Below are 27,959 nucleotides of genomic sequence, written 5' to 3'. Positions count from 1 at the left end.
CTTTCATGAATTAATCATTTTACCTCTGAACATTCTGGCATTGTCTCACTTATGAGATCTTGGGGATCACCTCATATCTTAATCGCAATTATCCTAAATCACAATATTAAAGTCAAGACACTATAGCAAAGGGCTGGGGTTGTGGCTTAGTGATAGAACATTCACCTAATGCATGTGAGGCACTGGGTTCGATCCTCAGCACCACATAAATATAAATAAATAAAATAGGGGTATAGTGTCCATCTACTGCTAAAAAATATATTTAAAAAAAGATACTATTGTAGACTGGGGTTGTGGCTCAGTGGTATAGTGCTTGCCTAGCATGTGTGAGGCACTGGAATTGATTCTCAGCACCACATATAAATAAATAAAATAAAGTCCATTGACAACTAAAAAATATTTTTTAAAAAAATGTAATTACAGGGCTGGGGTTTTAGCTCAGTGGTGGAGCACTTGCCTAGCACATGGTAAGACACTAGGTTAGATCCTGAACACCACATATAAATAAAATAAAGGTATTGTGTCCATCTACAACTAAAAATATTTTTAAAAAATATTTTATTACAATATGCACATACCCATATTTATAGGAACACAGGTCATGGTATCCAAATTGTGAAATAAGCCTAGGTGTCCATCAATGAATGAATGGATAAAGAAAATTTTACATATACACAATGGAGTTTTTTGCAGTCATAAAGAATTAAAATATGTCCTTTGCAGGAAAGTGGATGGAACTCGAGAGCATTATGTTAAGGGCATTAAGACAAACTCAGAAGTCAAGGGTTATATACTTTCTCTCATATGTCAAATATAGAGAGGGAAAAAAGAAAATAAAGGTTGGGAAGGCAGGAATCTTGTGAAAAGGGAAAGAGATAGAGAGGAAAGAGAACAGACGGAGGGAGAGGAGAAAGGAAGGGGAACATACAGGGGAATGATATTAACCAAATTATATTTTTTATATAATGTGCATGTATGAATATATGAAAATGAATCCCACTGTTATTTATAGATAGATAGGTAGATAGATAAATGCATCAATTAAAATAGAAAAATTAAAAAACAAAAAGAATCAGCTCGAGTGCTTGCCTTACATACACAAGGCCCTGGGTTCAATCCCCAGCACTACCCCCACACACAAATAAATAGAATCAATTCAATGCAGGTATCCTGGATGCATTCTAGCATCTTGTTGTTGCTATTTAATTCTAAGTGACTTGTAGGTGCTATTGATTGAACATACCTTTAAACAAGATATTGCATCTTCAGAGGGTAATGTATAAATCAAGGTTTAACCACTGGTCTATAATCCTTAAAAAGTATTATTTTATGTATAAATTGCCCAGATAGTGGGAAAAAAACCCAATTCACTGAATAACACTTTTGGGTTAAAGAAAATCATCCACAACAGAGGGTGGAATATTTACAAATGCATCATAATGCAGTATTCAAAACTGGAGTCCCTTTCTGTCCAGATTTGCTTCCAATAAATTTCTATGTATAAAATTCCCTGCATAAGTATCTGGCCCTCTATTAGCAAATGCTTAGTTTCTACATAGGGATTAAATGGGACCCAAAGGCATCTCCAAATTGTGTTCCTGTAAATGTCTAACAGTTAGAAGACGAAAATGTAATTTGATCATCTGGGCAAGTTACTATTATGCCCTCTTTTTAGGCCTCCCTGGTCTGCTTTTTACATTGCCCAGACTCTGTGTGGTGATTGAACATGGTCAAAGCTGTGCTGCTGTTCAAAATCAGATTCACATTGAGCTTGTGCGACTGGAATGAGAAAGTACTGGAGAACACAGCTTTCTTATTCATATGACTATACACCAAACACTGGGAGGCCTAAGATGTGAGACAGCCAAACAGTCTGCCAATTGTAGCTTTTTCTTCAACTCTGAAGTAAATCTTGAAATAAATCTTTACTTCATGACATTTGTTATATCAAAACTAGATTTTTTCCAGATGCAGAATAGCAAGAAACCACCTCTTCTCCTGTGGCTAGTACCGGAAATAGCCAATTAGAAATAATGCTTTGTGATGACTGTCTCATGCTAAATTAAATTAATTCAAGAAGTACTTAGAGGTTTGTTTATCTTTTCCAAGCCTATAAATGAGCCTAGTGAAAGGCCAAGTTCAAGCATTTCTCTGTCCCAAATAGCTTTGAACACTTGCCCTAACTTTTTTTGTTTATCCATCTTCATAACTTTTTTCCTTTCGTTCTTTCTTTTTACCTTTTAGTTGGTATGTATTAACTATATAGGAGAGAGGGTTTCATTGTGATACATTCATAATGCATATAACATGATCTGATCAATTCACTCCCCAATACCTCCCCTTTACCCTCCTCCCCAATAACGTCTTTATCTGCCCCCCCATACCTTTCTACTACATTATGGTCTTCCTTCTACATTCATGACATAAGTTTTTCCCCTTTTGTCACCTCTAGCCTCCACATAAAAGAAAAAAACATTTGACAAATTGTCGTTTTGATACTGACATTTTTCATAAACACGATGCTCTCCAGATCTGATTTATTCTTATTTATGATTAAATAGAACTCCATTGTGAAATTATACTGAATTTTCTTCATCTATTCATTTGGTAGTGGATATCTAGGCTGATTCCAAAACTTGACTGCTGTGAATTGTGCAATAATAAACATAGGTATGCATGCATCTCTAAAATACACTATCTTGAATTCCTTTTGATAAAGACCACCAAGTGGTAGAGTTGGAGCATATGATAGTTCTAGTTTTTTTAAGGAAATTCCATACTGATTTCCATACTGGTTGTTCTGATTTGCATTCTTACCAACAGTGCATATAGTTTCATTTCCCCTGCACTCTGCATTTATTATTATTTGCATTCTTGATAATTGTCATTCGGACTGAAGTAGGATGGAATCCTAGTGTAGTTTTGATTTTCATTTGCATGGTGGATAAAGATGTTGAACATTTTTTCATATAATTATTGGCCATTTGTACTTCTTTTGAAAAGTGCCTAGTTCATTCACCAATTTATACAATAGTGATTTATTTTTGTTTATGTTTGGTATTGAGTATTTTTGAGTTCTTTGTATGTTCTAGATATTAATCTTCTGTTGGGGAGTATCCAGCAAAGATTTTCCCCATGGAGGCTATTTTTTGATGCTTTTAGTTATTTCCTTTGTACCAAAAATTTTTAATTTGATGCCATCCTATTTATTGATTCAGCTATAGGAGTTCTGTTGTGGAAGTTGTTGCCTGTGCCTATATGTTTTAGTGTTTCCCTTATGTTTTCTTCTAGCAGTTGCAAAATCTCTGGTCTTAACCTAGATTTTTAATCCATTTTGAGTTGACTTTTGTGAAGAGTGAGAGATGGGGGTATAGTTTCATTTTTCCATATATGGATATCCAGTTTTCCCAGGACCATTTGTTTCAGAGGCTCCTTTCTCCAACATATATTTTTGGCCCTTTTGTCAAAAATATGATGACTATATCTATGTTGGTTTGTTTCTGTATCTTCCATTCTATTCCATTGGTCTATGTATCTGTATTTGTGCAAGTACCATGCTGTTTTTCTCACAATTGTTCTGTAGTATAATTTGAAGTTGTGAATTATGATACCTCTAGGATTGCCCTTTTTGATTAGAAATGCTTTGGCTAGTCTTGATCTTTTTTTTTTCTTTTACCTGAATTTTAGAATTTTTAAAATCCAGTTCTGTGAAGAACGTCATTATTATTTTTATGCAGATGACATTGAATCTGTAGATCACTTTTGGTAATATGTCCATTTTGGATGATATTAATTCCATATCTATAGCTGGGCATGGTAAGACATGCCTGTAATCCCAGTGGCTCAGGAAACTGAGACAGTAAAGTCACAAGTTCAAAGCCAGCCTCAGCAATGGTGAGGCACCAAGCAACTCAGTGAGACCCTGTCTCTAAATAAAATACAAAATTGGGCTTGGGATGTGGCTCAGTGGTTGAGTGTCCCCTAGTTCAATCGCTGGTACCTACCCCCCCAAAAAAAAATCTGTGTATCTGTGAACATGGGAGGCTTTTCACATTTTCGTGCATTCTTTTTCAGTATTCTATAATTTTCCTTGTAGAGGTCTTTCATGTCCTTGGTTAGATTTATTCCTAGATTTTTTTTTCTGGATATTTTTTAGGCTCCTTTGAATGGAGTTGTTTCCCTGATTTATTCCTCAGCAGATTCATTATTGGTATACAGAAAAGTATATGTATGCTGATTTTGCATCCTGCTACTTTGCTGGATTTCTCAGATTATTATTAAGAAGACACATGCCAGGTAAATTCAAGTCTGACAGAACTGGATCCTTATGTAACAAAAACCACTTCACTGTCACACATTCCTACCCACCCTGCCAGTTTTCTGCCACTCTCATTCTCATTCTCATTTTCTCAGATTGAGAAGTCTTCTGATAGAGCTTAGGGGTCTTATAAGTAAAGGATTATATCTGCACACAGTGATAATTTGACTTTCTCTTTTCCTACTTGTATCCCTTTAATTTCTTTCTCTAGCTTAATAGCTCTGGATGAAATTTAAAGTACTATGTTGAATAAGAGTGGTGAAAATGGACATTCTTATCTTGTTTCTGATTTTAGAGGAAATTCATTCAGTTTTTTTTCCCTACTCACTATGATGTTGACTTTGGATTTGTCATATACAGCCTTCATTTGTGTTGAGGTCAGTTCTTTCTATCCCTAATATTATTAAGGTTGTTATCTGAAGGTGTGTTGAATTTTTTCAAAGGCTTTTTAATCATCTATTGAGATGATCATCCAATTTTTGCCCTTGATTATATTTATGTGGTATATTGCATTTATTGATTTGGGAAGGTTTAATCATTCTCTTTTTTAAATTTTTTGTTGCATATGGACACAATGCGTTTATTTCGTTTATTTATTTTTATGTGGCACTGAGGTTTGAACCCAGTGCCTCACACATGCTAGACTAGCACTCTACCACTGAGCCAGAACCCCAACCCAGGTTTAATCATTCTTGCATCCCTGGGATGAAAGCAACTTGATCATCATGTATGATCTTTTTAATATGTCAATGTATATTATTTGCAAATATTTGTTAAGGATGTTTTGATCTATGTTCAGCAAGAATATTTATTTGTAATTTTCTTGACGTGTCCTTATCTGGTTTTTGTATCAAAATAATACTGACTTCATAGAATGAGTTTGGAAGTATTCACTCCCTTTCTATTTCATGGAATAATTTGAAGTGCATTGGCATTAGTTCTTTAAAGACCTGGTAAAATTCCTCTGTGAATCCATCTGGTCCTGAGCTCTTCTTTGTTGGAAGGCTTTTTATTGTTGCTTCAATCTCATTGCTTTTTATAGGTCTGTTTAGGTTTTCTATATCCTGGTAAGTCATTTGTTTCTAAAAAGTTATCTATTTCTTCCAAATTTTAAATATATTGTACATTTTCAAAATAGTTATTAATTATTCTTTTGAAATCAGTGGTGCCTGCTGTGACATCCCTTTTTTCATCTCTAATTTTATTGATCTGTCTTCTCTCTCCTTAGTTGGCTAAGGGTTTGTTCATCTTGTTCTTATTTCCAAAGAATTGACTCTTTGTTTGATTCTTTCTTTTTTTTCAATTCTCTCATTCATTTAAGCTCTAATGTTTATTATTTCTTTCCTTCTACTAGTTTTGGAATTGTTTGTTCTTGTATTTCCAAGACATTGAAATACATCATGAGGTTATTTATTTGAGTTCCTTCTTAAATTTATGTAGGCACTCATTGCTATAATCTTTCCTCTTAGAGCTGCCTTCATGGTGCCCCACAGGCTCTTATATATTATATTTCTATTTTATTTTGATTCGCAGACTTTTATAATTTCTCTCTACTTCTTTGATGACCCACTCATCATTCAGAAGTATATTATTCAATCCTCCAAGTGTTTGTAAAAATTCTATAATTTTTCTTGCTGTTGATTTCTTATTTTATTCCATTATGATCCGATAAAATGCTAGGAATTATTTCAATTATTTTGTACTTGCTGAAACTTGCTTTGTGGCCTACTGTATGATCTAATTTGGAGAAAGTTCCATGAACTCAATCTTTATCTTATTTCCAAGGTTGGGAATACTAAATACATTATCTATGTCATTAGCCTGTATCTGTACTCCTTCCTGAAGACCTGTGGGTCTTGAATTAGGTTTCTTAATGTGTTCCAGAATATATGAACTTGGACCTTCAAATAGTAATACATTTAAAAAATAAGAAATTATAATCAGAATATACAAGAATTGGATTTAGGTATGAAGCAGTCAATTACTGAGGAGAAAATATATCAGATTAATACAGAAGAGAATACCAGTGACATAAAAAAACCCTAACATTGAAGAGTTTAAAATTCTTCTTCCCAAGGTATTTGAAACTGAGATTTTTACTGTGTCTTCTACCTTCAGATTACGACAGGTTTTATGAATTATAGTAAATGCCCAAGACTTGACTGTATGACCTCTAAGTATCTCTAGGTGTATAGTTGCTACCACACCAGTCATCTCCATATGGAGGTGTGAGGAGCTTTATATTTAATTCTTCACATGTCTAGCTCAGGAGACTTCAAAAGCTGCTTAGAATTCGGGTTCTTCTGCCTATTCATACTGACCTCAACTGCTCACCTCTGAGGTTTCCATGCATCTCTAGGTGCCTAAAAGCTCTCAGGAGGGTCTGAGGGAATGGCTCCAGGTGTCTGTGGCCCTGTAGTCATACCTTTTCTTGAAGCTGTAGATGTTCTGTGGGAAACTCCTAGCCTGGGAGCTAACAGTACATATCTTGCCCTTCCCTTCTACTGCAAGGCTGAGGTGGCTCTGAAATTTCTGTGATGCATCCCAGTGCTTAAAATCCCTTTATTTATACAGTGTAAACTGAGCTGGACTGCAGCAGGTATGTATTTCCACATAGTTATAGACTGCCACTTTCAAAAGACCTGCCATCAGCCAGCCATAATCCATAGATCCCAAAAACTTGGTGCCACAGCCTCACTCCCGAGCCCTGAGGCCAGGTAGATTCTTGGTTCAGACACTCTCTAACCAAGCAAAAAGAAATGAGGAAGTGGCCATTCAGTCTTGAAGAGACAAAAAAGAAAAAAGAAAGAAAGAAAAAAGAGTGCAGAGATTCCTGATCCCCTCACAGACAACCTAGACAATGAAGTCCCTTTTAAGGTAATTCCCCCTCCCACCACTCACTGAATCCACAGGGAAGTACAGGTAAGTTATTCTTCTACACCATCTAACTACACAGTATCTAAGACTCCTTTTTGCTCAGACTTCATACCTGCCCCAGTACTGGAGTCTACATTTCTTGAAATCTCTATGATTTCCTTCTTTCAGCTCTCTGAAGGGGAGCTTCCCCTCCCCCACCAACTAGCCTTGTGTCTGGTGCTGATGCAGTCTTTTCTTTTTCTTCTTTTTCTAATTCTCTTACTATTCTAAAACAAAGCAAAACACTACTATTTATGTGTTGCACCTGGTTGCTGACTCCCTGAATGGAACACCAGTGCTTGCCTCTTGCTCCATTTCACCATGCTGCTGTACAACTGTTGATTTGATCAGTCTTAAGAAGCAGCATGCTAGATGCCACTAGTCTGCCATTTACTAATGTCCCTCAAAAATAGATGTTGTTCTTGTTGTTGTTTTTCATTTTACAGAGGAGGAAACTGAGGCTGTGTAAAGTTAGTGATTGAGTGAAGTATTAAACCTGTGTCTGCCAGACCCAAGGCCTTTGAACTGCTCTTTAATAATTTTTACATACAGCAGTATGGAATTATAGCTCCCATAACATACAATTCATCCATGTAAATTGTATTATTCTGTGATTTTTAGTATATTCACAAACTTGGGAAACTTATCAACCCTGTCTAACTTTATAACATTTTTATTAACCTAAAAGGAATCCATTAGCAATTATTTTGCAGTTTCCACCAAACATGCAAGCATTAAGCAGCTACTAGTTTACTTTCTGTCTCTAAAGCCTCCTTATGATTTTCATAATGCTAGCTCTAAGAATGACCTTTCTGGGATAATAGTAACTATTATTTACTAAAAGCATTGTACAAGGTGCTTTTTTCATGTTATTTCAGTTTCCACAATCATCTTAGGAAATAGGTTATCAGTCACTCCAATTTTCAGATAAAGAAACTAAGACTGAGATGGACTATAATACATTCCCATGGTCATAGAGTTGGTAGAGCTGGTATTTTAATCTACATATGTCTGCTCAAAACTCTCACATCTTTTTCCAGTATGTTAAATTTAGGTATGGTATAGGAGCTTAAATCTTAGATTGAACTATATAAAATTGACAATATTAAGTCATTTTTCACCTTCAGAAATTGCCATTTCATAAGACTTAACTAGATAGTACTGAAACCTTCTGTAGGAATAGACCTTAAAAGAAGAATTTGTGTCCTGTTCCACAAAAAGCTTTCACTTTGCTTTGGAAGTTGAGCTCTATAGATGATCATACAGCTCATATATACTGCTTGTCCTTTTCTTTTTGTTTCTGATAAAGACACCTTAAATATCCTCAGATCCATAAGGACAGCCATTTAGTTTCAGGTTAATCTCCTAAAAGAATTTTAGATTTTTTTTATTAATGCTGAATTGCTAGTAAAAGAAATTGTAGCCAGATGCTGAGGTGCATGTCTACAATATCAGTGACTTGAGAGATTGGGGCAGAAGGATCATAAGTTCAAGTCCAGCCTCAGCAACTTAGCAAGTCCCTAAGCAACTTAGTGAGATCCTGTCTCAAAATTTTAAATGAATAAATAAATAAATAAATAAAGGACTGGAGATGCAGTTCAGTGGTAAAGGATCCTTAGGTTTAATCCCCAGGACCAAAAAAAGAAAAATGGAAATTTTAAAATGTTGGGTCTTTTACAAACATAAGGAGCACTGGATCACTACTGCTCAATTTAAGCAGGAACACAGAGTCCATTTCAAAGCTTCACATTCTTCCTTACCAACATCTCTCATAGTGAGGATCTGGCTCAGGAGTAAGGCAAGTTTCAGGAGAAGAGGTAAGGCTGTCTCTTTTTCAACTTATTTGATGTAGCTACATTAAAGCAACTACATCAAAACATCATGTAGAATTCAAGATGTTAACTATTCTGTAGGCATAGGATAGAAATCAGGACCCTCACTGCATTATCATAGAACTGTGAACTTCTATTTTAATTTAGGAAGGAAACATAGATTACTAACTAAGCAATACACCAGGGAAAGAACACCTAGTGGAAATAAATATCTTACTTGGAATGGCGTGTTCCAGGTCTAGAAGAGTCACTGACATTATTTTCACTGACTTTAAACATATATGCACACACAAATGTTAGACTGGCAAGAATTGTTGTCATGGTAGTGGTAGGTTTTTGGTTTTGTGTAAGTTTTCTCCCTGCCCCCACCCCTCTGGTCTCTTCTCAGTTGATCAGGATTATCATAGATCTTAATTCCTTTAGAAGACTGGTTATGGTGCTTTACTTATACTTAACTGTTTATCCTTTTAAAGAATACCTGATAGATCATCCTTATGTGAACGAGCCAGAACATTAAAGATGGATAACTGCCTAACAAATTTCATTCTTGTCTAGTTTCTATCAAATGATTCTATGTAGTATTAGAAAATAATATAAGCATGAAACCCAGCAAACTATTTTATTTCCCTATATTAATTTTGGCAGCAGACAATTACTCTAGCTGCAGTTATTATATTAGGTATTATGTTATCTTGTCAGTAATACCAGATAACAGGAAATAAAAAGGAAAAGTTTAAATTCAAGAAAGTTCTAAATTACCTCATAGATCTTTTTTCTTTCATCTTCCTCTAATCCCTATCAGTGTAAGAAAGATAAATAGCAGGTTGTGTTTTGATGGATTAGCATTGGCAGATGCACAGCTGGGCATAACTAAGACAGTTGTTGGAAGCCAAAGTTCTTGTGGATTACCCACATCTGTTGCCCAAGTTGCCTGTGTCTATTAACATTGATGATAATCCTCCTTCTTAACAAGCTTATCACTTAAGATGTCTCTGGTGACTTTCTCAAGAGAGGGGTTACTTTTCTGTTGATTTAGAGATCTACCTGTCTAAACTATGACTGCATCCAAGCTACACAGACTCTGTCTTTGTGTATATTTTGGATAAGATTTGATTCCCCCTTTTATTCAGATATGAAGCTAAAGGAAGGAGCCACTGGCAATCTATTGTTATCATTATTCTGAATTCCTGTGCATCATTGTGCCCAATATCTGATGAAAGTCCTCACTGACATTCTTTTAAAGTCCTTAACAAACACTATTAATTCCCCTTTTAATTCTGGCAATTAAAACTGTACTCATCCTGGGGTCTTTTCAGAAAGTAATGACATTTCTATCCTTTAGGCTCCTAGAAGTATGAGAATTTGCAGTCACTGAAGTAATCTCCTACTTTATTCCATATTCTCCGCCTCTAATTCAGACTCTTATAGATAAATATTAAATTCTTCCTGCAAAAGCTATAAATCTTCTGGTAACTCTTATGGCAACATGATATAGAGGGATTCTTTCCTTCTGGGGGTTGAACCAGCAGATCATAATTTATCCAATACTATTATCATCTTAAAAATTTTTGTCATGCAGAGTCCCATTAGGTTAAAAAATGTCTTATCATTATATTATACAGAAGTCTTGACTTCTTGCTGAGCTGGCTCTTCATCCAGTTATAAACTATATCTAGGGAGTGACATTTCAGAATCAACGTTGTATGCATGGAATGAAACTGCTCCTCTAGTACAAAAACCATTATTTTCTTGAGAATCACAAATATGTTAATTTTTAATAAGAAATTTGGCCAGGACTGCATAGACTGCAAAAGCTAGAAAATCTCCATGGTCAAATAGCATAAAGGATATTTTTTTCAAAACAGTTCCAAATATGGTATTTCTAACCCTTTTCAAATCTCCATTTTGTTGCTGTAACTAATATTTACAGTTAAAAATAAGATCAAAGTTAATGCAATGTGTGAATAAGGCTAGTTACCACTTTGGAATTGAGATTGTACTCAGCTTTTTTTTTCACCTGAACTTAATTTTCTTTCCCTTTGTTAAAGCACTTCAAAAGAAACTTTTGAGACTACTCAGAACATCCCACAATAAGACTAAGTGTTTATTTAGGTACCAAAATCATTCAAATGTTATAGTGTAGAAAGTAAATTTTATACCTACAGTAAAGTTTATAGCTACTAGAAAGGAAGTGCTGTGCTAACTCATCACTCCCAAGAGAATGCTTTCTTCAGAAATGAATGGTTCTTTTTTTTTTCTTATACTGGGGATTGAACCCAGTGGCACTTTATCACTGAACCACATCCCCAGCTCTTTTTATTGTTTTATCTTGAGACAGGGTCTCACTAAGTTGCTTAGGGCCTTACTAATTTGTTGAGGCTGGCCTCAAATTTGTGATCCTCCTGCCACAGCCTCCTAAATCACTGGGATTACAGGGGTGCACCCCCATGCCCAGCTCCTTTTCCTTTTTAGGAAATGGAAACCACACAAATGCCAAAGCAGACTGAGTTCTGGGTTGGAACTCAAGGAAGAATAAACTATATGTATGAAGGACTTTGCCAATCAAGGAAGCGTTGGTAGTTACTGAAGAGTCATTCTTTGTTATTCACCTTGAGTTTTATATTATCTTGCATAAATTGGAAAAGGAGCTTGCTTGGAAATACTTGCATGATCCCAAGAAAAGTTGGGGAAGAAAACAGCTCAGGTTGGTCAATTTTAGTGACCTTAGGTGAAAAGATCCAGCCAGTAAAAATGAAAAGAAATATCTAAGTGTTTTTTAATGCATCTTTGTTTTGCTATGCTTGCTATAGCACACATTTGTTATCATTATAATTTTAAAAGTCAAGTGTATTTTAATAAACTCCCTCTTACTAAGAAAAAAATGGGTTACATCCTTATGCCAGACACTGTCGTAGGTGGTAGACTTTTCATTAAACTTCATTTGGATTAATAAGCATAGGATATTGTAGTAGTGTTCACAACCACAGAATTGTAGATGTGGTTTTGAGACTGTTTCTGTACCTCATACCATCATTGAGAAACCGCAAACCACAAAAGTGATTGTCCATACCTCCTAAACAGGTGAAAATGTGCTATGGATATTGTACAATTATATGAATGTATCACTAATATTGTATGCAGAGTTTTCCCTCCAGTTTATTTTCTTTTACCCAAGAAAGAAATTTGCACACAGCAAGAAATTTAGATTAAAAACAAACAAACAAAACAATCCTGTGCAGACCTAAAGATTCTTCCCTTCCAAACAAAATCAGGAACAGGAATTTTTCCTCTAACAAATTCAATTCTTTTATCCCAATATATGAAATTCGAACTTATAAGAGACTTTAAGAATCACCTGGATATAAGACCCTCCTTTTTACAAAAAAAAAAGGCAACTGAACAACTGAAACTCCTAGTTAGTGACTACCCAATGTAAGTAGAATCTCTGTATACTGTTTTTATTTTCCATTGTGTCCTCTAAATCCTGCTCTTGAAAGTTTTGCAGCCACTGGGGGTACAGAAATATGAAATGAAACTGTCCCTCAAGGGTCCTTGCAATAATGTTGTAAAATGAAATAGAAAAATGGGACTTTTGGAATTCTTTTTTTCCATGGATGTTGTTCTCACCGTGTAGTAGCTAAATGTTACCTTAAAGTGAGCATTTATGGGTATAAACAATGCAAATGCCACTGAAACTTACACATGTTTCCTCAAGTTGTGCAATTATAATAATCATTGAAATACATAAAACTTTCTATATCTGAATAGAAATCAAAATTGCAATAATATAGTGGCATAATGGCAATGGATTCTGCTGGGATCGCTTTAAAATTGATAAAACAATGGAATAGACATCAGCCATATTTTCTATTTTTACTAGTGACTCACATCCAATTTTCAAGATTGTATGATTTTTTGAGAAATATTAGAGCATGTCAAACAATGTAAACAGAGAATATTAAAAAAGAATAGTATAAATTTGAAGAATAGATCGAACATTAAAGTATGATATTGCTTGCTTATGACAAAAGTTTAATAAAAATAAAGTAGCACTATTAATTCATTCTAATGATAAAGTTTACCAGAAAAAAACAAAACAAATAATATGGATATGAATCCTTTCCATGACATTTTTTTGGCTCATGATAAATAACACACCAAGTGTTAACTTCATCTTAGAATCAATGTGAAAGTTCAATTCATTCCAGATCATTTGGCCTACTGAATAATACATGGTCAACCATACTAAGTATTATACATTACTTTAAAAAACAATGTGGTCTTTTATGTTATAATTTGCCTTATTTTGTTTCCTTTGTATGTGGTTACCAATTCACCTCCCTGTGACATGTATTAAGCACCCAATCATTTCTCAAAATGATTTATATCATGCTTTTATCTGTAAATATATAACCAAAAATTTATGTAATTTATTAAATCCTAATTATGAGCTAATTATTAGACTCTTTACATAATACATCATTTACTTCTCTCAACAAACCTGAGACACAGGTGTTGTTTTCCTTATATAGTACATGAAGAAACTGAGAGAAGGTAATTCATGCATTTGTTGAGAGGCTGAACCAAAATTTGATCCTTAATCTCTGAAAGGTTAGATCCAAAATCTATGCTCTTTCCAGAACATTATAGTTTGGTATCTTGGATTTATAGTGTGATTATTCTTCAAGAGATTCAATATTCTTTCCAATCAGGGTTATACCGTAAGAAATCCTTCAATAATGCCCCATGCCTACTGAAGGGCCATGCATGATAGGCATGTATCTAGCCACTTCCACATCTCTCAAGAGTGTCACAAAATCCTTTGCCATCTTCTCCTTTAGCCAGTGGCTCTTTTTTCTGCATTCCCAAATGCTTTTGGATACTCCAATTATTCTGTTCTTGCTTCTGTAAGAACTTGATTCAACTTCTAGGGAAACTATTGCCTATCAAAAAGCTCTACTGGTATAAGGTTTATTTTCAAAATCTTAGGTTTATCACAATATTTCTTTATCAAATTCCATGGCCCTGGCTTTGATTATCTTCATCTTCATCACTGTATTGTTTGTATGCTCTCTGGGTAGAAACTCATGCCCATGAGAGCAAATTATTTTCATTGTCTCCTCCTCTACATTTTCTCAAAACTAGTTTTGTTTCTCCTCTTCCTTCTCATAACAATGTAATTGTTGAAGTCCTTCGTATAGTCTATCCTTTATTTCATTTGGATATGCTTTTTAGTAATCGAGAATATAAAAAATTATTCTTTAAGCTTATTTTCTCCTTCTTCATGGTGAATAAAGTGCATTTAACCCAAATGTAGATGATGATTGCCTTTGTCAAGAAAGGCAGATGCAGCAAACTTCCTGAAGATCAATAAACAAGTCTCTTGAGGTTCCAACTTTATTTGAATATTGTTAGGTTCACAAGTAGAACCATAGTCCTTTGTAATTTATCTGCATGACTGACTCAATGAACTGCCAATTGTGATGGACTCTGCTTTTGGGTGGTTTCCAGAGTTTACTTTGTTCATTTCTCTGTGTATAGAACATAATAGACCATTGGTTGCCAGTTTCTGGCATGATGGCAACAAATGTCCACTGATGATCATGAGTATCTTGAAGTAGCTAATAGATTTTAATCTACCCAGAGAAGATTTACCTATTCCACTCAGACAATGACTGATTTTTTATGTAACTTTATTTTATTTATTTTTATGTGGTGTTCAGGATCAAACCAGGGCCTTGCAAATGTGAGGCGAGTTGCTCTACTGCTGAGTCATAACCCCAGCCCCTACAATGACTGTTTTTAAGGAAATTAAATACAATAGAAAATGATGAGAGATGAGATCTGAGATCATGTTTATTAAAAGTACTAGTAGAGCCAGGCATGGTGGGACTCACCTGTAATCCCAGCAGCTTGGAAGGCTGAGGTAGGAGGATCAAGAGTTCAAAGCCATCCTCAGCAACTTAGCAAAGCTGTAAGCAACCTAGTGAAACCCTGTCTCTAAATAAAATATATAAAAGGGCTCGGGATGTGGCTCAGTGGGAAACCACCCCTGGGTTCAAGCTCTGATGCCCAAACAAAAAGTACTAGTAGGGTGATGAAGCCTTGTAAGTACTAGCAGGATTGTTTGTATAAGAAAAAAAAATTAAAAACAGATGCATTTAAAAAAATTTTAAAAATGATAAGTACAAATTTTCCTCTTTTCTAGGTATAAGCAACAACAGCATTTGATGAAAGTTAAATGACATAAACATAAAAGTGTTTCTTCATACTAATATTTGGAAAATACAGCTTTATGATTGGGAAATGGTTTGTGCAATCCTGTTTCAAATTGGCTTATCTTATCATTAGGAAATTTTTATTTATTCTGCAAAAGCAAAATGTTAAGGGTTAAAGCTGGAATAGTAGGGATATCCTTAGAAATAACAAAGCAATGAGTGTAACTACATGTTGTCCCACTGTGATATAAGATGTTTTGGGAGAATAGGGACAGCACCTTGTCAAGGAAGGGTATTAATTAAATCAGAGTGTTGTAGTATGAACCCCAGCTGTCCAGCTCTTAGTTAAGAGCAACCACTGAGCAGCAATTGGGCCACTTTAGTGCTTTTGATTTGTTTTTAAAATAGCACAGCTGGATCCATGGATTGCTACCCTTTTAAGAAACACAAGAAGATTATGAACAGTGATGGGTTTGAATCACCTACCAAGAGAGGCTGAATAGTTTCCTGGAAACTCTAACGCAAGCCCATTCTGTGTAATTTCACTTTCTCTCCTCTGTTATTTGAAGCCTTGCTTTATGTGTGAAACAGAAATTTTCATAGTTATCTTCAAAACATTATTCACCCTGGCCTTGAGTCCTCTTTAGAGAATGCTGATTATTTGAGATTGATAAGATGTTTTGACACTGTGGATCACAAGAGCCCTATTGACCTGAATGATAGCTCTGTGCCTGCTATAAAGCCCAAAGGATTCTGGGAAGTGAGATGAGTAGCTCTAACCCTCTAGGTTCTCAGCTATAAAACCTATTATACATTATCTGATCCCATAACATATTTGTCACCAGAATGTCTATACCCTCTATCTGCAAGCAATTCATGTCTTAAAGATGAGTTTTAAACAAAGAATCTTGCCTCGACTATGACCAAAACTATACAAAAAAATAAAGAAGATCTGTCAAAAAATCATTAAGAATAAGCCTAAGTAAATTTTGAAAAATTTGAAAATGTAGAACTGAATTGAAGCACTTTAATAGCGAAAGAGTGAATATTTAGAATATAACTATGGTATATTTTATGGCCCCATGACAGGACTAATAGCCCCTGAGCTTTAAAGATACCTGTCAGCTACAAAGACCTCCTTGATTATACCTACCTATCTATGGGTCTTACTCCTTTGATAAGAAGTGAAGGACTTCACAATAGGATCCTTGGTTACTTTTCATTGAGTCTGAATAACCAAGAATTGTATCTTGATTAGATAGATAAAAATTGCAGATGATATAGAATGAAGCAGCATTCTTCTGGAAACCAAGACTGTTAATACCAGATCACACAGGTTCTTAAGTTCTATGTAACATAATTATGTTATATTCATTTGATTCAATACTTTGGCAGAATTAGAGTCTCAGGAGCTTTAAAGGAAGCTCACACTAGGGGTGAGAAGAAACCATTCAAAAGGCTTGAAAAAGAAAGCTAGAGTGGAAAATCTGGAGTAAAAAAAAAAAAAAAGTGAGCGTGTGCTTGAAAAAAAACATAGTTTTTCCAGACCTAATTATTGCCACTTGATTGGGTATGCTCAAAGAAGAGTCCATGAAAGCAAAGTGTTCATCTTAGAAGTAGACCCTTATTAAGGAGAGTGATCCAATTCCTGTGTATTGGTTTATCCCACTGTCATCATTCATCTAGTGGGATACTTTTACTGTGGTAATGGTATGTGTATGTCCAAACTGATCAAACTGTATATATAATATATATATAGTAATTTGTATATAAATTCTACCTTGATAAAGCTGAAAAAAACAACAAAAAAAAAACTAATTTACTAGCCCAGCCCCAACAAAGAGAATCTAGGATTATTGGGTTACCTAAAGATAATCATAATAGAGGCTGTCAATGTTGAAAGCTAATGAATGCAATCAAACTTCATATTTAAAGAAATAAATATTCTAAGTGAAAAAGAGTAGGCAAATAATTTGAACTGAATACATTAAGTTGGAATGACACTGAACTGATTTTTTATGTCATGTGCATTAATAACTTCAGTAACAACCACTAAACTACTTCTATTATTATGAAGTAGCAACCATTTAAGAACCCACCATGAGTCAGGCACTGTAATAAGCATTTTGTATGCATTATCTTGTTTAATCTTCATCCATCCCTATAAAGTAGATACTATTTTTATCCATAATTTAAGAGATGAAGAAACTAGGACACTAAGAACTTCAGCGATTGCCCAATGTCACACAATTTATAAGTAGCAGAGCCAGGATGGAAATGCAGGCAAAAATCCAAGCCTTAGAAATATCAGTAACCAGAGTGACTATGCAACTCATGAGTGACCTCTCTACCTCATTAGTTCACACATGCTTGCAACAGACATCTACCTCTGAAGATACTCTGGATATGTCTCTTTTGTTCTAAAGTTTTAAGATCCTGATACCACCACTTATATCTTACATTCTTATTCTTAATCATGGTCTGCATTCAAGTAGGATAAAAATCCCTCTGGTACGAATCAGGAAGTGCTAGCAAAAATAAATATATGTTCAATATCAACTTAATTCAAGATCTAATAGTCTGTGTGGATGCCATACAAAAAAGGTTCAAGGAGTTCACAATCCTGGTAAAGTGTACTATGTATATTGTATACACAAAGAGAAAAATCAATACAAGGAGTGTTTGAAAATAATGATAGTAAGCACAAACTGTATGAAATGCTTTTGTCTTCTATAATATTCCATCCTTGTACAAATACTACAAGATAAGTGCTTTTGTTGTTATAGATGAGGAATCTGATACTCAGCACCAAAGAGTATTAAGGTCAAAGTTGCCCAACTACTTAGCAAGAGAACCAGACTTAAAACCCAGACTATTAAACTTCAGACACTGAGCTAATTAGCTAATACCTGAATCTGTTTTTAAGGCAAATATTAAATAAGTGGCATAGTAACTATTTGAGAGTAAAAGGAAGGAAGAAATCTCTTTCAACAGGCTAAAAATAATAAAATATACATTAGCTGTAAGTTTTATTATTATGTAAAGTTTAGTTATAGTTTGGAGTAAGTATACTTGCTATATTAAAATGGAAATGTACAAAATAAAAACATTAGAATATGAATATTTCCATTACAAAGGTTTATTTGCTTCACAAAGAATCATCACAGTTTTCCTTTAAATAATAGACTTTCCCATTGTGCTCAGAATATGATTGAATCCCTCCCCACAAAGTAAAGGAAAAAAGGAAATTAATGTACACAACATTTCAATAATATGACTATTTTATACAGCAAGATACAACCTCACCACATTTCATATGCAAACTCTGGAGCTTCTAACAAATACCAAACAGACAAGAAAAAAAGACAATTCAGTAATCATCATGTCAGACTCCTGCATTTTGTAGATGAGAAAATGGATGCTCAAGAGAAGTGATTTGGCCTGAATTGTAAAGTAGTTGATGGCCTCCTTCTTAGTGGTTTTCAAGACCCATGACTTTAGGTCCCCAGCTTAGGTTTCTTTCAACTATACCACCTCATAGTTTCTCTTTAATAAGGAGCAAAATATCAATCAATAAATGTTAGGTAAAATATTACTCTATTGTTATAATTATAATGTGTGAGCACATTTTTCCATGAGAATTTGATATGAAAAATCCCATTGAACTTGGATACTCCTGTCACAATTTAAGTTTAACTCATTTATTTCATCCACTTCCTCTCACCTTGTTAGTGTCCCCAGAATGAATTCTGTTCATATATCTAAAAGCTAAGAAAGTATTTGGTTGGCTCTGTGACAACATTCCTTTATCAGTGAAACTTCACATGCTTCCAATGTGACATTAAAAATACATTGTTGCTTTGCATAAGTGGTTCAGAAAAGCTTTCTCTATCAATTCACCAGCGTTGATAGATTTACTATATAAATTATTGGAGTAATACTTATCAAAGGTTAAAGGTGAAACTCTGTTTTCACTCCTGATTTGTTTGAAGAATAATATAAGCTGTAAATAAGTGAAGTCTGAAAATAACTGATAAAGTCCCAAGAAGAATTTTCATGTGGATGATCATAGATGAAGTATAAGCATTTACTCTCTGGAATTGCTGTGGATCTAATAGCCTGTAGCCTATGTGACTAGAATTTCTACCAAGTCAATACTGGTCTTCATTCTTAGGGATGTTTGACTCATACCGTTTATATTTTGGTCTGGTTCATTAAACATATAATTTATTGGTTATTAAAATGCCCTGCAGTATTTTTCCATTACAGAGAAATATAAAAAGTGATTTATGCTGCTTGTGTGTAAATTGATACATGTCATAAAGACAAGAGTTGTAATTTGTTTCCAAATAGTACTTCTTTACTATCAGAACCAGTTACAGCTTTCAAAGCCTAATCACAGAGAAAAATTTGATTAAATCTGTCAGTTGTATTGGTTTGGATGTGAAAATCTCCCTTCATAAAATCTATTGCTCTAGATGGTGTGTACTACTCTTTTAGCCTTTAGTCACAGTATGTACCTGTGCAGGTTGACATATAAAAATGGACAAATCAGGGAAAAGAAAGCTTCTTTGACCACATGAGGTTATCTATTTCATGCTTTATTTCCCCAACAGTCTTTTCTAGCAGCAAGGCAGACAAGACTAAAGATAAATGATGAATCAAAGGAAGGACAAAATGAAATGAAAATGAAGGACAAACATGATAAGATATTTGCAAGGAATATCTCTTTGATGTTCTATCTATTGATCATAAACAAAAACCCAAGCCCAGAGGTTATGGTAATGGATCATCAAACCTCATCTTGACTTATAGTGGCTGCCTGAACTATTCCTCCCCAAACACCAATGTTTGCTTTTTCTAAACAGAATATTTCTCACCATAAAATAGAGCATTCTCATTGCAGGAAAAGGTCAAGTATGGATGAAAATCCTTTGCAGTACTAATGACTTTTTCAATCATATTTCTCCTTTGAATACATATAGCTTCTTTCCTTCCAGACTGTCCCTCATTTGCTTTTTGTTTCTCCCTTGCCAGCAATGCTAGAGCTACTCATACCATGATTCCAAGACAAATAAGGGGCTTGTCATTTCGAGCAATAATTTCCATAAATAAGCATTTGTTGGATTTTAAGTATTTTATTATTAAATTTGCCATGTATTTGGTGCTCTTCTACTCCAAATAATATTTTGTAAGAGAATTTTAATACCACTTAGACTCCATTATCATAAATGAATGCCAGCAATGTTCTTAAGAGCTGAAAATTCTGCTGCTTCACCTTCTACAGCCATAAACTCATTCACCCTACCCATGCTAATGGGGCTGGATTAATGAAGCTTTCAAAAGTGCAACATTTGGTGAAAATTAGAGAAGTACCTGAAGGACTGGTTATTTGCAAATTTACTAGCAAACAAGGTTGTGATTTTGGCTTCTTAGTAGCATGTGTGTAATATCCTGCTGTATTACCTCTAAGAGGCACTGCATTCAACTCTTTGTCATCCACACTAATGAAGGGGAACAATAAAATAGATAATACAAATCAGCAGGTGACTTCCTAATTTCCTCATTAACCTGGGAAGTGGAAAGAAAGGGATATAGGAGCTGCCACAAGAGAGGAATGAAACTTATGTTTGTTTGTTTTTTTTCTTTTTTTAAGGGTAGCCATATAAAAAAGGAAATGCAAATGCACATGGTTTGTCTGAAAACTGCTTACCTTGCCTGTTACCTGCTTCTCCCAAGAACCAGTATGCCTGCTAATCTCTTAGCTATCCAGCATGCTTACAGAGCTATTTCTCCTTCTTGCTCTTCATGTTTCCTTGCTCTAATACCTATCCCAAATCAAAGTATGCCTGTTTTGTGTCGCATTTCATTTCATCACTGCCTTATGCTTTCCAAAGTGATATAACATATATGGTGTAATTCCTTCTCCCACAAGCGCATAGCAGATCACATTAATCAGATATGCCACTTTTTCTTAGGAAGCCCAGCATCAGCTACAAAGCCATTCTCCATAGTCCAGGCAGTCGTTAATGTTTCAATGAAACAAAAAAGTATTCAATGAAAATTACATGATTTGAATACAAAAAATACTTCCATAGTTTCACAAAGGACATCTCAATTATTATCATGAAAGCTCTTACACATTTCCAAGAAAGTGAGAAAGAAGATAGATGAATCTCACTATCACTGTAGTTATATAGCATTGGAAGGATGAAAAAAAAAAGAACTAAAATATTCTAAAGGCCTCAAGTAATTCAGATGGAAAGTAATAAAGTTGACTGATTTTAGAATTTTCTAAGTTAAGATAAGTATGTTAAAATACTTAAGTAACCACTAATTTTGTTATTAAAAAGATCAGTCAGTTCAAACTATTATAAGAAAGTAGAAACAAAGGAAATAGACAAGATAGGACAAGTAGAAATCCATAAGATAACATAAAGAAAACCAAATATCTCAGTAACCATTATAAACATAAATGGACTAAACTCTCCAACTAAAATACAAAGATTGTTCAAATGAACACTTTAAAATTTCAGTTACATTTACAAGACTAGGAGCTGCCGCCAGCGCAGTCGCTTCAACAGATCCCCACCGGGAGCCAGAGCCGAGACCGGCCCGTGAGCTGCCACTGCCACTGCCCCCGCTGCCTCCGCCATGGGGAGCCGCATGTCCCGGGGTAGACTTCGAGTGGGTCTACACTGACCAGCCCCATGCTGACCAGGACCAGGAGATCCTGGCAAAGTATCCAGAGATAAAATCCTTGATGAAACCTGATTCCAACTTGATATGGATTATAATTATGATGGTTCTCACCCAGTTGGTTGCATTTTAATTAGAAAAAGACTTGGACTGGAAATGGGTCATACTTTGGGCCTATGTCTTTGGCAGCTGCATTAACCACTCAATGACTATTCAAGAGATTTCCCACAATTTTGCGTTTGGCTACCACAAGGCACTGTGGAATCGCTGGTTTGGAATGTTTGCCAATCTTCCTATTAGGGTTCCATATTTGATTTCCTTTAAGAGGTATCACATGGATCATCATCGATATCTTGGAGCTGACGGCATCGATGTGGATATTCCTACTGATTTTGAGGGCTGGTTCTTCTGTACCACTTTCAGAAAGTTTCTATGGGTTATTCTTCAGCCTCTCTTTTATGCTTTTTGATCTCTGCTCATCAACCCCAAACCAATTTCTCATCTGGAAATTATCAATACTGTGGCCCAGATCATTTTTGACATTATAGTTTACTACATTTTGGAAATTAAATCTTTAGTCTACATTGTTGGCAGCATCCCTACTTGGTCTGGGTTTGCACCCGATTTCTGGACATTTCATGGCTTAACATTACATGTTTTTAAAGGGGCAGGAAACTTACTCATATTATGGGCCTCTGAATTTACTCACCTTCAATGTGGGTTACCACAATGAACATCATGACTTCCTCAATGTTCCTGGAAAAAAACCTCCCACTGGTGAGGAAAATAGCAGCTGAATACTACTACAACCTCCCCCAGTACAATTCCTGGGTGAGAGTACTGTACGATTTTGTGATGGATGATACAATAAGTCCCTACTCAAGAATGAAGAGGCATCCAAAAGGGAAGCAGATACTGGAGTAACTATCACCACAGCCCAAGGAATTCCTCTCTGAAGCTTTAAAATAGCTGACAAAGTGAATTTTTTTGCTGAAAACTGAAGATCAGTGATGCTTAGAAGCTATCATGACACAATTTCAAACTAGGATCTTCCTGCTATTAAGAAACTAATCTGGGGCTGGGGATGTATCTCAATGATGGAGCACTTGCCTGCAGCATGCCTGAGGCCCTGGGTTTAGTCCCTGCCATAGGGAGACAAAAGAAGCAGCAGCAGCAGCAGCAGCTACTCAGGCTTCAACAGACAGCCTTACCCCTTCATGCTCAGCTATACTCATTCACTGTATTGTCGTACCTGGAAGGTCTTCACCCATTTGTCATTTTGTAAACATATCATAAAGAGTATTTCTAATATGTTATTTTAACTATAAAGTTTTACTTTATTAAAATAGCTAATGAACTGAGCTATTAATCACAAAAAAATTCAGTTACATACTTTTGTCTCATATAGGCAAATGGTTAAAGTTAAAAGATAAAAACATTATATTGTGCAATAGTAATTCAAGGAAAGTGGCTATAGATAGACTCATACAAGACAAAATAGACTTTAATTTAAAAAACTGAACTAGATATAAAGAGGGTTATTACATAATAATAAAAGCTCAAGGAGTCCAAAAGATAAAACAAAATTTAGTTTTCTATTAATCTAGAAGAATAACTCCCAAAACATAGAATGATGATGAATTATACAAGAGTTGGATAATATATCATCATCTTGAGAGATTTTGACAAAGTTCTTTTAGTAATTGACATTATAAATAGAAGATATAAGAGATTTGAATCATACTATTAGCAAGCTTGATCTTATGGAATTAAATAAGATATATTATATTTAGCAAATGTAGAATAAACTTTCTTTGTAAGCATAAAAAACACATTTAAGAAAAGTGAACACAAGCTAAGCTACAAGGATGGCTTCAACAAATTTGAAAGGATTGCTATTTTATAAACCAGATTCTTTGATATAATCAAGTCCAAAATCACATACTTTTCATATATAAAAAACACATCTACTGAAAACTAACAACATTTCAAACAAAATTTCAAAAACCTTATATGTCAAAGAAGACTTTATAACAGAAATGAGTAAATACTTAAAACTGAATTATGATGAAAATTTATGCCTTCAAATACATGGGATTCACCTACAGTTGTGTTTGGAAGAAATTTTACAGTTTTAAATTGGTAAATTACAAAAAAAAAAAGATTGAAATCAGTGATTAAACCATTCTTACCAAGAACATAATGAGACAGCTAACTATTTTTAAAAAAAAAAGAATTAAAAAAATGAATATAGGGACTACAGTTGTATCTCAGAGGTGGAGGACTTGCCTAGCATGTTTGAGGCACTAGGTTCAATCCTCAGCACCATATAAAAATAAATAAACAAAATAAAGGTATAAAAGTACAATAACATTATTTTAAAAATGAATAGTAGTATTTTATAAAGTAGAAAACGTACAATAAAGGGGACCAACAAATCTGTAAGTTGGTTCTTTGAAAAGACCTTTTTAAATTACAAACTTCTGATAGAATTAAGGTAAAAAGAGAGAAAGGGAATAATACTGGAAACAAAAAGGGGAACATAACTATAGATATTGATATTAAACAGATGATAAGGGGATATCATATACAACATTTGGTGATAGATTTGAAAACCTAAATGAGGCAATTTGTAGAAAAATATAATTCGTCAAAATTGACTCAAGAAGAAATAGAAAAATTGTGTAACCCTCAAGTCATTAAATAAATTTGATTGATAGGAAAACAAAAATTTCCAATGAAGAAAATGAAGCTCAGGCTCCAGAAAAACTCAATAAGGGAATATTTAATAAGAAAAGAAAAACATTCTCAAGGTTAACATCCCACTTATATTAAAATCAGACAAACAATGACTCATTGTATGTCATTTTTGGCGAGTGTGTATTTTGTTTCTACCACATTTCAAAAACAAAAAGAAAAAAATATTGACCCTCATGGATTAATTGTGACATCAGTTATCTAATTTATGTTCTATGATAACTTTACTTGAAAATAGAAAAAATAAAATTATAAACTTGAGAACAAACTCCAGTGTAGGTATCCTATGACAGTGAACCAAAATTATTGCCTTCTGATTTTAATGGAAAACAGTGATCAGTCCATGGTCCCATTTCCCTCAAAGACTAATTCAAACCTGTAATACTATTTTGAACAAGCTCATTTCCCCTCTCTTACCTCCTGCCTTCATTTCCTTTTTCAGAGATAATATAGATATTCCCTCCCCATTTCTTAGAATTTATCTACATCTACAACTAGTCTCAGCCTCTCTTTCACTACAGAGAAATCAACTAAAATAATTGCTTCACCTGTTCTGTTTCCTATCTCCTTCATCATTTCATTCCATCAATTATTCTCATTTTGTTCTGTATCTTCAACTTTCTCTGTTTGTTGTTCTTCCCTTGGCTAATTTCAAAAGCATTAGCATCCATCCACTCTTAGATAATTTAAAACTTGAGGGAAGTTCTTGTCTCCTCTCTCTCCCTTACTCCCCTCACCTCAAAATCTATGCAATAACCAATTCTTCTTGCCAATTATATTTCCTGAAATACAATTTCTCACATTTTCAAAACTGATGTCTTTATTTTGACATGTTATTTTATGATCATAGGCATCATCAGGCTTTGATTTACTATGAAGTTATTAAAATTACAGGATAATATCCTTTTCGTTCTTCTGCCATTATCAGAAGTGGAGGCCTTCACCTCTGAAGAGATACAGAGATCATGGCCTAGAAGAAGAGCAGGCGACATTGGAGTCCGTCTGTGTTCAGATGCCTGCAATCAATATGCTTACTATAATTGTGACTTTAGGGAAACCAAACCCTAGAATCTTACTTTCGTCAGCTGTAAAATGGAAGATGATAATGTTCGTCCATAAGTATTATTGGAGTGATTGAGATTATGTATATAGAACAGTTAATGTTATATCTTGCACATTTGGGCATTCAGTAAATGTCAATTCTCTTTCTCCTTATAGCTTATTTGCCTTTATCCCCTCTGTTACACAGTTCTGTGACTTTAAGACAAATCTGATCATGACATTTCCCTAAAAAACCTTTTGGCAGTTTCAACTTGTCCACAAATCCAAACTCTATTAACTTGGGACATAAAATTCTTTATCAATTGACTCTCCTCCCTCATTTTCACTCCTACCTCAAATCCATGAGCTCCTTTCATACAAAAAAAGGAAATTGTCTTTAAATCTATATTTAAATTCCTAAACCTTAACAACAGAATTATTGTCTAAATAAGTACTGTTAAAATATGGAATAAATGTTTATTCAAATACATGTTTAACTTTTGAATTGAATTCACTTCACAATTAAGAACAGTTAATATTTGAAAATCTCTTGAGTGGATTTTGATAAAAGAAATAAGCTGCTACTAAGTTAAGAAAAAAATACATTTCTATTTTGACATGTTTGTTATTTTGTGATCATAGACATCATCAGGTTTTGATTTACTCTGAAGTTCCTTAAACTGACAGGATAATATCATGTCTTAGAAAAATCATACATAAGTTAATCATAAAGGATGGATCAAAGGGAAATCAATGACATGTAATGCAAGAATCAAACAAAAAAGAAACATGGAAAACATCTCAAATAGCTTAATTTTATGTGATAATCATGGTAGTATCACTTTGTATTTAATAAGGAATTTTCTTCCTAAGATCTTGAAATACTTTGAATATATTACCTTGATTTTACTCACAAAGTCCCTGGGAGATAAAGAGAAATTGTGACTTATGTAAATAAAATTTGCTTTGGGTCCTTTACAGTTTTTTGTTTCTGTATGTCAAATATTTCTCTTTTTAGCATACTCAGACCACTAAGCACTATTCGTGAAAATCATACAACCAGGCTTGTGGTTAATACAACGTATTCATGGTAACCATTAATCAGTTTCTCATCACTGTGACCAAATAACTGACTTAAACTATTTAAAGGAGGAAAAATTCATTTTGGCTCACAGTTTTGGAGGTTTCTGTCCATGGTCTACCAGCTCCATAGCTTTGCCCTGAAGGACAGTAGAACAACATGGTAGAAGGGTGTGGCAGAAGAAAGCTGCTTAGCTTATGACAGAGACAGAGAGAGAAAGACAGAGAAAGAGGCCAAGAACAAGAAATACCACCCAGGGCACACCCAAAATGACCCATTTCCTTCAGCCAGTTTGCACCTCCTACAGTTTCCACTGCCTCCCAGTAATCTGTTCAGCTATCAGTGGAATAATCCCCTGATAATGTCTAGGTTCAGTTTTTGCATATATATACTATAAGTGGTGCTGTGTACATAATACTGTCTCTTTTTATTAAGTGTTAAATGAATGATCATTTCTTTGATTATTTAGATTCATTATTTTATTAAAGTTTATAAAATGATAATATTCTAATTATATCAATAAGCTGACCTGTTCTTTAAATATATATGTATATGTATATATATATATATATATATATATATATATATACACACTTACATGTATGTTTGTATACATATATGTGGTACCTGTATGCATATGTACATGTGTACATGCATGTATGTGTGCACCTGTGTGCACATATATGTATGTGTGTACACATACATATATGTGTGTTCACATATTTATATGTATGTATATTTATGTTTATGTATACACATATATGTATATAAAATATATATATATAGGAGGTGAGATCAGACTGTAGGAAGTAAGTCACTCTGGATGTGCCCTGAAAAGATATTATTTCTTTCTTTTTTTTAAAGAGAGAGAGAGAGAGAATTTTAATATTTATTTTTCAGTTTTCGGTGGATACAACATCTTTATTTTATTTTATGTGGTGCTGAGGATCGAACCTGGGCCGCATGCATGTCAGGCGAGCGTACTACCACTTGAATCACATACCCAGCCCAGGTATTATTTCTTGTCCTTGCCATTTCTCTCTTTTTCTTTCTCTCTTTCCCTCTCTCTGTCTCTCATTCTCTGGTTCTGTCATGAG

The 27,959-nt window shown here is 34.4% G+C and overlaps 1 pseudogene; it reads left to right on the top strand.

Annotated features, from left to right (window-relative positions):
• Positions 1-21,969: 21,969 nt before the first annotated feature.
• Positions 21,970-22,923, top strand: LOC124081623 (sphingolipid delta(4)-desaturase DES1-like; annotated as a pseudogene).
• The last annotated feature ends 5,036 nt before the right edge of the window (positions 22,924-27,959 follow it).

Source organism: Marmota monax, unplaced genomic scaffold (assembly GCF_021218885.2).
Source record: "Marmota monax isolate L192 unplaced genomic scaffold, Marmota_monax_Labrador192_F-V1.1 WCK01_AAM20220418_F8-fsc00067, whole genome shotgun sequence".
Classification (NCBI taxonomy): Eukaryota; Metazoa; Chordata; class Mammalia; order Rodentia; family Sciuridae; genus Marmota; species Marmota monax.
The sequence above is the reverse complement of the archived record's forward strand: the minus strand, read 5'-3'. Positions and strand labels throughout refer to the sequence as shown.